This window comes from Leptonychotes weddellii, chromosome 5, assembly GCF_054177405.1.
Source record: "Leptonychotes weddellii isolate Sample4059 chromosome 5, ASM5417740v2, whole genome shotgun sequence".
In the NCBI taxonomy this organism is placed as follows: domain Eukaryota; kingdom Metazoa; phylum Chordata; class Mammalia; order Carnivora; family Phocidae; genus Leptonychotes; species Leptonychotes weddellii.
Window position 1 is genome coordinate 25,146,991 of NC_138373.1, and position 11,496 is coordinate 25,158,486.

The 11,496-nt window shown below is 50.2% G+C and overlaps 1 non-coding gene across 1 annotated transcript; it reads right to left on the minus strand.

Annotated features, from left to right (window-relative positions):
* Positions 1 to 10,049: 10,049 nt before the first annotated feature.
* On the minus strand, positions 10,050 to 10,121 carry TRNAT-CGU (transfer RNA threonine (anticodon CGU)). The gene has a single exon. It is a non-coding gene; the product is annotated as a tRNA-Thr (tRNA).
* Positions 10,122 to 11,496: the final 1,375 nt, after the last annotated feature.

Sequence of the window (11,496 nt, forward strand, 5' to 3'; positions counted from 1 at the left end):
CCAGAGATCAATCAGGCTGTGACCTTGGACAAGTCCTTGGCTGTCCCCAGTTTCAGCGTCCCCACTGGCAACAATGTGTAGGGGATGAAACTGCATGATTTGCACAGAGCACACACTAAGTACTCAATAAATTGTAGCAATGGTCCATCCCTGTTAAATGGGAGTGGGGAACCCATGCCCCTGGACGCTGGGGATGGATTCAAAGGTGCGAGGGGTTCTCCCTTCTCTCTAAGTCGTGGACACCAAAGCGGAAGTGGCACCAGGGACTGGGTGGGTAGGTCAGCCTGGTTCAGCGTGACCGGGTCGCCTAGAATTGCTAAGTCAACGTCTTGGAATTTCAGCAGGGTGGCCAAGCTGTGTCAGGAAACTGGAAGAATATTCCACACGCAGCCCAGGTAGACATGAAGGACTCGAATGGCGTCTCCTTCTGCATAGACCTCCTCTCTGGAACCCACATGACCGTGGACCTAGCGCTGCCGCTCAGACCAGTACCAACTTAAAAATCAATACTGTTGGCTTTGAAGTGTTTTGACCAGAGGTTGCAACTGGCAGGCCCCAGGCCAAGTGGAGCCCACAGATGTGTTTCATTTGGCCCGCAGACCATTTAAAATAATAATAATAAAATTGATTTGGTTGCCAACATTTTTAAATCAGGAAATTTCGTATTTAAAAAAATCCAGATTTCTGGCTTCTCTTAAAAAAACAAAAAATCAGATGATCAAAAGATTTGGCAGCGCTGGGCCCGCATTCCCACAGGGCAACAGTTGGTTGGAGGAGAACAGCATATAATAACATATGAGTCAGGGAAGGCTAGCTGCTGTAACAAACAATCCCACACTTTCAATGGCTCACCACAGTACAGTTTGATTTCTTGTTTGGATCACAGCGCAAGAAGTGGGGAGCAGGGGGACCCACAAGTTATTTAGAAACCCAGGTGCCTTTTATTTTGTGGCTCTGGCGTCTTTAAAAAAAAGTTTTAATAAATATATTTTAAAGATTTTATTTATACATTTGAGAGAGAGAGTGCCGGGGTGGGGGTTGGTGGTGGAGGGGCAGAGAAAGAGGGAGAAAGAGTCCCAAGCAGGCTCTGCACTGAGCACGGAGCCCAATGGGGGTCCTGATGCCATGACCCCGCGATCACAACTGGTACTCTGACATCTTCTAGGGCTTCATTCTTTCTCCATGAGCTGGGGGTGGGGGTGGTTTACAGGGAAAGCAAACCAGCTTTTAACTGCATCAGCTAGGAAGTGTCTCACATGGGTGAGCGCCCGTCATGAGGCTCAACAAGTACCCAAAGGGGCTGTGAAATGTGGTGCCTGGCTCAGAGACCAGGAGGAAGAGGAGGCTTATGGACGTATGAAACAGTGTCTCTGTTTTAAGTGGCTGTCCCAGATCCTTCCTCAACTTGGTGATGGAAATTCTCTTCTTATTGTCCTTCCACACCCCTCTCCAGCTCAGCTCTTTGGCTCAGGGGAAACCACCAGTCATTGGTTGGAGAATAACCATGTGACACCATCCCAACCAATGAGAGATGGGGAATTTGGATGTGATCCCTGGAACCACCGCAACCATTTTGGGCCAGACTTGGGGGTGAAGCCAACATGCTGATGGCAGAGAAGAGAGGTGGAAGGAACCTGTGTCTCTCGTGGCCTGATGGAGCTGATCGAACATTCACTTGAGAAACCCACCATCCCTCTAGACATCCTGGTAAATGCCTAATAAATTTCCTTATTTTTAAAGGCAGTTTGAGACAGGGCAGCCCCTGTTCCTTGTAGAAAAAAGTATCCAACGTACTAAGGGCATAGTTCCTGCCTGGCTGGATTCACTTAGGTCATCTGCCTGGTCATGTAGGTATTTGAGTTTTGACCCCTTGACTTAAAATTCTTTCTTCTTGCCATGCAGAGTGGCCAGCCCCAACCTTCATGGCCTGGATTATAGAAATTTCCCAATGTCTACCCCTGGAGAATGCAATGTGCAACTTTCAGTGCTGCCTGGGGCCACATGGTCCCAACCAGGGCCTGGGTCTCCACCTGCATCTTGAGGATGCAGCAATCCCTGTGTGACACTGACTGCAAGATGTCCTTGGGGTTTGGGACCTCATGCTGGTCAGAGGCTGGTGGTCATTCCTGTGGTAGCCTGTCTCCAAGTCTCTTAAGAGAGTCCCTGAGATGTGTAGCTTCTTTTGGAAGAAAGGATAGGTAGAATGACCCATCATCCTGGTTTGCCAGGACGGAGGGGTTTTCTGGGTCATTGGACTTTCAGTGATAAGACTGGGACAGTCCCAGGGTGCCTGGGTGGCCCAGTCGTTAAGCATCTGCCTTCGGCTCAGGTCGCGATCCCAGGGTCCTGGGATCGAGCCCCGCATCGGGCTCCCCACTCCGCGGAAAGCCTGCTTCTCCCTCTCCTACTCCCCCTGCTTGTGTTCCCTCTCTCACTGTGTCTCTCTCTGTCAAATAAATAAATAAAATCTTAAAAAAAAAAAAAAAAGACTGAGACAGTCCCAGGCAAACCAGACGGTGGGTCACCCTACCTATCCTGGACAAGAAATGTGGGAAGAGAGGAGAGTTGCTGGCTCAGGTCTGTCGGAGTGGCTGTCACTGGGGAAGGAAAGAAAGTAGAATCTTTTGAATACCCACAGCCGGTCCCCAAAGACTGTGTTAGCCTTGTGGGCAAGGTCTTGATGTGCCCTCAGGGTAATGGGTGAGGGGACCAGTCAAAAGGAACCTAGACATTGTGGAGATACATTAGGAAGGGACAGAGAGTCTGAGAAAGAGAATAGATCACGTAGGTGACAAGTGGCGAGTTGGTCAGAGAGGAGTCATCCCAGCTGGGGGCGGTGGGGGGGGGGGCAGAGAGAGTCTGGGGAGAGGCCAGAGGCCTACCAGATGGGCCGGCTGTGGAGACAGTGGGAGAATTCTTAGAGCCATTGAGTTGGATTATTGGAGCCTCTCCCCACTAATGCCTGCTCTGGTAGCTTCTAGAGGGCCACGGGGGACGTTGAAAGGGCTGTTCAATTCCATTCTGATACCAGACTGCCGTGGCCTTGTGCAAATGTCCGCATAAATGTGAGCCGGGGAGGGCTGGTTCTGGGAAAGGCCCAGGGATGGGCCATTTCTACCTCTGCGCGCACACTTCTAGCCCCGAACCCAAGGCCAGTCCGTCCTCCAGAACCTGGGGAACGTACCTTCTCTCTCTTTCTCTCAATCTGTAAAATGGATGTAGTATCTTCCTCACCGTGTATGTACCAGGCTCTGTGCTAGGTGGCTTGATGTGGGTTAGACCACACGAGAGCCACTTTTTTTTTTTTTTGCCTTTAATTGTGAGGTCTTTCAGGCCAACTCCAAACAACAGAGAATAAATTAACAAACACCCCTATGCTACCACCCAGCTTAAGTAATACATAAATCAAATCAAATGCAAATTCAGTTAATATCCTCTTGGCCATCTCTAGGATCCCCACAGACAACGTTGTCCTGGATGTAGACATCATCACACTCAGGCAAGTCTTTACGCTTTCACTACCTATGTGACCAGAAACAAATAGGGCTTTGTTTGCCCCATGTTTACTCTGTATAAATGGCATCATCTTTCTCTGCCTGCCTTTTTTTGCTCCACATTTTGTGAGCTTTCTCCATGTAGTTGGATGGAGTTATAGTTTATTTCTTTGAACTGCTGAACTTAATTCTATTCTGTGAGCATTCCACAGTTTGCATTTCTGTTTTCCTGGACGGACATTTAGCCCTTCCCAGCAAAGCTGCTCTGAACAGCCTTGTGTACATGAATTTCCGCAAGGCTTGCCCGCCAGAGGAGGATTCCTAGGTCTCATTTACATGGGGTTTTGAGAAACGTGGTGGCTTTGAGCCTGGCGTGGACTCTCAAGTTTCTCTCAGGCCCCTCGAGTCCTTGTTGTCTTATCCCCGAAAGTTTTCACACATTTGCACAATCTGTCTGGCTCCTCTGGGCATTTGAGCTTTCAGCCTCTCGTCTCTTGGGAAATGCATGGGCATGTAAGCCAGTAATTGTAATATCGTGTGGTAAGTGCTAGAAAAGCAATAAAGCCAAGGTGCTGGTGGTACGGCGAGGAAAGAGCAACTCCAACTAATGCATTGAGGGATGATTCAAAATAATAGTTAAGTTAGTAATAGTGAAGCAAAGTGTTGTGGTATGAGTAGGAGTTTTCCGGGAAGCCAGAAATGGAGAAAGGCCATTCATTATAGGTAGAGGGAACAGCATATATGCAGGCCCAGAGGACTAAGGCACAAGCTGAATTGAAGGCATACTGAAGACCGGTGTAAAACACTGAAGAGCAAGAGGGAGCACAGTAGGAGGGACACTGGGGGCCTGGAATGCCATGCTGGTGAACATCTTGTGAAGGACGGAATGACGAGAGTGACACATTCACTGCTGTGTTGGAGAGAGGTCAAATGACAGTGGAAGGAGGGTGGAAGAGAGGCAATACAGAAAGCAAAGGATACCAGGTAGGAGTCTACTGCACCAGTCCAAGCACCAGTCAGCAAAGAGGAGATGGAACAGTGAAGGTCTAAAGCAACACACAGGAGGTGACTGGAGAGAGGTTTAGGCTTTGACCAGCTGGATGAGCAGGTGAGGAAGGAGAGGTGAGTCAAGGGTTGGGGTAAGCAGAATCATGGTCTCCCAAATTTGTCCACACCTTCATCCCTAGAACCTACGAATATGTTGTGTTTTGTGGCAAAAGGGACTTTGCAGATGTAATTAAAGTTATAGACTTTTAAAAAGGAGGGTGAGTCTGGATTATCCAGGTGGGCCCAATCCAAATCCAGGAGCCGTTGCAAGCAGAGTATTTTCTTTGGCTTGCATGAAGCAGAGAACTTTTTTTTTTTTTGGCTTGCATGAGAAAGATGGAAAGATGTAGAAGGTGAAGCAAGACTTGAAATGTGCAGAGGACTTGGTGCAGATGTCAGGACACTGTGTGCAAGGCCTGAAGAGAGGCCTCGAGCCACTGTGAAACAGAACTCAGTCCTACAAGTGTAGGGAACTGGATCTGGCCAACCACCTGAGGAAGCATGGAAGCAGATTTATCCAGAGCCTCTGATCATAGCCCAGCTGGTCACCACCTTGACCTTAGACTTGTCTGAGACCTAGAACCCATGTGGGCTTCTGACCTACAGACATGGACAGAGAAGAAGATGGTGTGGTTTTAAGTCGCTAAGGTTGTGGTAACTTGGTCCAGCGGTGGGAGAAAACCAACTCAAACCCGGATCCTGGGTTTGTCACTAGGATTGCCTTCTTGTCCTTACATGGTGGAGAAAGAGAGAGAGAGAGAGCTCTCGTGTCTCATCCTCTTTTTATAAGGCATGAATTCCACCCTGAGCGCCTCACTCTCATGACCTCATCCCCTCCTGATTAGCCCCCAAAGGCCTAACCCCCTAATACCATCACACTGGGGATTATGACTTTGACATATGAACTTGGGTGTGTGTGTGTGTGATATAAATGTTTAGCTCATGGCAACTGGAAGGACTCACTTTCAAGATCACATGGCTGCTGACAGAATTCAGTTCCTTGTGGCCCATTGGACCAAGGGCTCTAATTTCTTGCTGGTTGTTGGCTGGAGGATGCCTTCCATTCCTCGCCATGGGGGCCTCCCCAACATGGCCGCTCATTTCATCCAACCAGCGGGAGAGAGTCTGCTAATCCTCATGGGTGTGGCCATCTTATGTAACATAATAAGAGAAGTGGCATCACATCCCCTTTGCCTGATTCCATTGGCTGGAAGCAGGTCACCCCACTTCAGAAGAAGGGATGACATGGGGTGCGAAGACCAGAAGGCAAGTATAACAGGACATCATAGAGTCTGCCCGCCAACGCTTCTCCAAGGAAGAGATGGGGCTTCTTATCTGGGTGTGTTTCCAGAATTGTTGCAGATCTTACATCCAGCGAGGCGTCAAGTTTGGGGGTTCTTCTGTGCCCACAGGGACTGAAAAATCAGCTCTGCCCACCTGAGTGAGAAGGGCAGGACGGGGGGAGCAGGGGGCAGACGGGAACATGGTCTCGGGGAGTGTTCCTCGTGCGCCAGCCTGGTGATTTGCTAAAGCAAAACTCAAGTAGATGTGACACAAACAACGTCTGGTGCTTCCAGGGGCCTGCCACAATATTTTCTTTTAAGTGCTACTCATGCCTGAAATACGCTTCTGGTTTTGAAATGTGATTCTCAACTCATGCATGATTACGAATCACTCACTCTCTTATTAAGAGGGCCATTTTTTATTCTTTAATGTAGGTTTTCAAGGCACATGATGTCACTCCAGATGGGAGATGCACCAGGGCGGTCGACCCGAGGCCTCTCCTTCGAGGGGGTCAGTTCGGATGACAAGAGTGGGCTTTCTCCCTGCAGACTTGGCATCTCACCCATGCGGTGTGAGCTCAGTGTGAACACCTGTGCCCTCCAGAGCCCTGACATCTGTGTACTCTTTACATTTTCTCTTTTTTTCTGTTGTTAAGATTGTAAGTTTATGCTGCAAAAATAGTGAATCTGAAAGTAACACAGCTTCTCTCTCTGATGCCATGATAATAGAAAAGCAATCGGTGATTGGCTCCGCCACCACTCACCCCACGTGGAGGTCTTCATGGTCAAGAGCATGACAGGGAGCCTTCCGCGTGGGGGGTGGATGTTCTTCACATTCTGAGAAACCAACAGAAAAATCCATACATGTGTGGATAAATATGCCTATTTATTTTTTACAAAGACATCCACTAAAGTTACAGTTATACAAGATGGAGAAATTCTAGAGATCTGTACAAGAGAGTGACTATCGTTAACCAATTTGTTGAGAGGGCAGATCTCACGTTAAGTGTTCTTATCACATACACACAAAAAGCAAAGGGACCCAGGAAGGTTGGAGGTGATGGTCTGTCTACTACCTTGAATGTGGTGATGGTTTCCAGGGCATGTCCATATGTCCAAACTCATCCAGTTGTATACGTTCAATATGTGTGGGTGCTTCTGTTTATCAGTTATACCCTGATAAACCTGTAAAACAAAACCCCAAAAGCAGGACACAGCTTTTGTTACTAAATTAATCTCCAGATCCATGAGTCAGTCATTGCTTTTAATGGCTGCCCGTGATGCCATGACGTGGATGGACCACCCTTGACATCCTGGCTGATGGATGTTTACAATGTTGTCATCGGGAGGACTCCACCAGACGAGAAGCAAGTGAGTGTGTGTCATTCCAATTTCAGAACGGGAGAAACTGAGGCCCAGAGAAGTTAAGTGGAGGGTCTACGGCTCCCACGGGTTTCTGGTAGATGCAGGGCAGAGAGAAGCCAGGCTAACCCTGCCCTTGCTCTATGCTGCCACCTGGTGTCACTGTTGAAGTTTGCTCCCGCGCAGCCTTTGTTGACAAAACAGCCCTTCCTTGCTAACGCTAGGATCCTGGGCTCCCTCTTTGGCTTCAGAATTCTTATTTAACCTTTTTTCTACCACTGACTCTCATGATCTGATCTGTCCTTACAGAGCTCTCAGTGCAAACCCACCTTCTCCCCAGTGGTCAAGTTCACACAGCAGGGTCTCAGAGGATCTAGGCTCAGTTACCTCTCCTCCCACCCCCAGCGTCAGGGGCTTCTTATCTTTCCCTTTACATACCCAAAGCTGACCAGAGAACGATTCTTCACAGAGCAAACACAGCGGAGTTCAAGCCGACTTTCAGAAATTCATAGAAAAGTTATAGAAATCCAAACATGGCTTTCTATATTCATGAACACAAGTGGTTTAAATCAACATAAAATGGCTTGCTTATTCAGACACATAATCAGTGTTACGCATTTAAGTGTAAAGAGGACCCAAATTCAGGATTTTGGTCACTGGTGTCTGATTCGACAGCCTGTGCCAAACTGGTTTTTACAGCTCTGTGGCATCCCCAGATTTCAACCAGAGGTGATGATTTTGAGATTTATGTGTAATCTTCCAGGCTTAAGAACAAAAAACAAAATAGCATGAGCTTCTCCACGTATAAATATATACCCTTAGATATTTTGTGCAATTTTTTGGGGGGGAGGTGGAGAATGGTACTCACAGTACCTTATGTAAATTGCCTTTTTCTAAAGTCCATTCATCATGTGGAGCGGAAGGGGGGTGCCCTGTGTAGGGTGGGGCCGGGAAATTGTTGGGGGTGCTTTCCTAGGATGATGTCACTTAGGAGCGCTGATTCACTCTTTGGAGGGAAGGACAGGAAAATCTCCCTGGACAAGTAACCTCCCCCCACAGATACTGGCCTACCCGTGGGGGGCAGTGTGGTTTTCTGTTTGTTTAAGGGGGAGGAATATTTTGGGATATTTTTAAAAGGGAAGAGCCTAAGTGTTCTTTTGTGACACTTCTTTAAAAAGAAATGAATGGGTGTCCCAGTGGAGAGAAGAGGACACTCAATCATTATCTGTCTTAATTCTGGATCATTCTAATGTGCCTGTGTTCTAATAGGTTATCTTTGGGTTTGTGGGCTCTGGAGTGATTCTGGAAAGAAAAAAAAATTATACATGTAATACAATCATCTCCCAGAAAATCCAAAACAATGTGAACCTTTACAGGATAGAAATGAAGGAAGCCTTTCAACAGCTCTCCGAATAGACATCCCCCCAGACAGGCAACGACTGTTAATTTGGTGTGGATCCTTCTACCGCCTGTCCAGTCAGGGAAGGCGGGGACCAGTCATCCCAGCATCAGCAAGACGCAGAAATGCAGAGTCTCCGGTTCCACTAAAGAATCAGAACCTGCCCTTTCCTGCGCGCCCCAGGTTGAAGTGTGAGAAGCCCTGTTGTTCACTACTTTCATGTGTGTGAGCTTCCACATTTGTATACATGCACACACACGTGCCCCCGGGGTTTAGGGTGTGGCTTTAGAATGGGGCTGTCTTTCGAAGAGCGGTTCTCCGTGTGGTCCGGCAGCATCAGCATCAGGTGGGAGGTAGTTAGAAATGCAAACGGTCAGGCTCCATCTCGGATTTACTGAAGGCAGAAGCGCTGGAGGTGGGGCCCAGCGATCGGCGTTTCCACAAGCCTGGGGATGCTGATGAAGCCTGGCAAGTCCGGGAGTCTAACCGCCGGCCGCTCCCGCCAGGCTCCCCGCCCCCCCATCGCATCCCCAGCCCCACTCTCTCCATCAGAGAGAGCTCGCCCCGATCTGTCTGGTTCACCGAGGTACCCCCTGAGTTCAGCTCCACCACGCATACGCCAGGAGCTCCATGACTCTATTAGGAATGTCAGGCTGACACAGGTTTCCACGCGCTAGGTCAAGCCGGTTTTCGGATGACACAATAGGCCACCTCCCTGGGGTCGAGGTCACCGCATACTGCACTCGAGCAGCCCCGTGGTGCATCCTTTCGTGGTGCAAAGAAAACAGGTTCCCTGCGGCCCTAGCTCCGTTTACTGAGGCCGCCTCTCCCGCCAGCGTGTCCGGCAGCGACTTCACAAACGCCTGCGGCTGGCCAGAGACCCATTTCACAGAAGGGCAAACGGAGGCTCACACCGGTTTAGGTGTTCACGTCAGAACGGCTGCACGTCTAGGCAGGATTTCTCTCGAACGCAGTGCCTGCAACGGATTTCTTTTTTAAAACAGCAAGCCAGCCAGCAGCTGACTCTGGGTGTGGGCCCGGCATCAGGCCACGGCAGTCCTCTCATTCGAGAGGGTAAAATTGGACTTTAATGTTGAGGGAAAAAGCTTAGTGGCTCTCCAGTCAAGTGCCAGCAGCTGTAGGGTGGTTTTTTCTTTTTTTTTTTGCCCGGGGCCGCGGGTGTCCGGGGGACCCGTCACTTCCCGCGGGGGGCGGCAGGGGGCGCTGTCTGCAGGGCCGAGCTTGCGGAAGCGCGGAGGCCAGACCACCCAGACGCTCACCCTCGGCGAGGAGGGGAAGAGAACTTGAACTCAAACAGGGTGAAAACAGTTGGCCGGCTCTGCACCCATGGCTCCCAAGGGCGAGGCTCTAGCTGCGGAATACAGGAGGCGGGCTCTGCGGAGGGCCACTCTGGAAAAGTGATCCCAAGCCTAAAAAGTCTCCCAGCCAAGGAAGCCCGACGCCAGGCACGGACGGGGTTCGAACCCGTGATCTTCGGTTTACGAGACCGACGCCTTACCACTTGGCCACCGCGCCTGCGTTGGAATGGCGGCTCCGCGAGCCTCTATCCTGGCGTCGCTCCCGTGAGCTCGCCCCGCGGGCACGAGCTCGAGCGCGAGCGCGCCCGCCCGGCCGTCGCGCGGCCCCGCCCCGTCCCTGCGGCCGGCGGGGCGGGGCGGGGCTCCAGCGGGCGCGCGCCGGACGCTCCCCCGCGGACTCCCGCCGACCGACCGGCCTGCCTTGAGGGGTTCCCGCGTGCGCTGGGGCTGTGGTCCGGGAGTCCCCACTGCCACGGCAAAGGAGGCGTGTCCGGAACTCGGGAGCCGGCGGAACGCTTGTCTGCGACGCAGAGCCAGGGTTCGAATCCCAGCTCCGCCAGACTAAGTCCGAGACCACCGACGGCGCGCGTCGGAGCCTCAGTTTCCCCTCTGGGGCGAAGCACGCCGGAAGCGGAGGAAAGGTGGCCGTTCTGGTTGCCAGCCCGACCCCCGGGCGGTCCGCGGCTGCCCTGTGCGGAGCCCACGCTCGGCAAGGGTTGTGGGATGAATGCGTAAGTGTTAAAGAAGTAAAAAGCCCAAAGCTCCCTGTCCCCCACATTCCCGCGGTTGAGCCCAGGTGCGTGCCTCGTCCCGGACCAGCAGCATCACCTGGGAGCTCGCAGCCCTGCAGCCTCGCCGGCTCACCGACACCTGCCAAATTAGACCCGCCGGTGGAGCGCTCCAGGTGATGCTGATGCGCGGGGAATTGCTGAGCCTCGCTGCTGCCGACGGTTGATAGACACACTCATGTGCTTAAACGTATTTATAGTCTCCAATTTTTATTTTTATACAAATGGACTGACTCTGCAGTTCTCTGCACTTTGATTTTTCATGAGTTAATGTATGATGTGTTAATACAGTGGTTTGCAGTGCGTAATACAAAATAATCATAAATGATACATATTATTTAATAAATACTAGTAATTTGTGTTTCATTAATATGATACATAATAACACAGTATTGTAAATTATACTAGAGCATATACGATGATATGACCAACCCATATGCAACGGTGGGTTACCTTATTCTCTTTAATAGCTACATGGTTTCCCATTCAGTGGCCGTATCTCAATTGATTTAATCAACTCTGGGAGGTAGGCTTTTTGCCTTGTCTGCGGCTCTTTTGCTGCGCAGAACATTCTGCTATATGCATCTCTCCCATCTGCTACCAGAGATGTTTGTAGGATATATGGAGATGTAGATAGGAATGTTCACAGCCCACCATGCAAACGTATAGGTAAATAGGAAACTTAAAATTACCAGGGAGTTGTGTTCGCCAAATTGCTTTAAATGTCAAGGTCTGGGAAAGTGAGTGGAAAAGGCATCAACATCTCTCCACAGACACTGGGACATGAACCCTGAGACATTGCAC